This window comes from Penaeus monodon, chromosome 29 (assembly GCF_015228065.2).
Source record: "Penaeus monodon isolate SGIC_2016 chromosome 29, NSTDA_Pmon_1, whole genome shotgun sequence".
In the NCBI taxonomy this organism is placed as follows: domain Eukaryota; kingdom Metazoa; phylum Arthropoda; class Malacostraca; order Decapoda; family Penaeidae; genus Penaeus; species Penaeus monodon.
Window position 1 is genome coordinate 186,391 of NC_051414.1, and position 353 is coordinate 186,743.

The window sequence follows — 353 nt, forward strand, 5'->3', positions numbered from 1 at the left end:
GAACGCCACAAAAGCGAAACGCACCCACTGCGTCCGAGGCCTAGGGTGAAGACCAGAAGGCCGATTGCCAGATAGAAGATTCTGCGAGGCTTTCCGGCGCTCTTTAGCTTCATCATCCTATGAACAAAAAACAAAAATAAGGAAATGAGTATTTAAACAAATAATTTATAACAATGATCAATAACTTTTCCACAAACTGGGAACCACCACTTATTTTATGGCAATATTCAATTATATATAACTTTCATCGCACTTTTAAAATCCCTCATTTGTTAGCAGTATATTTAAATGCATGGATGAAATCATTTGGTAACAAAATTAAGTGACGTTATACAACCATACACAGACGCAAT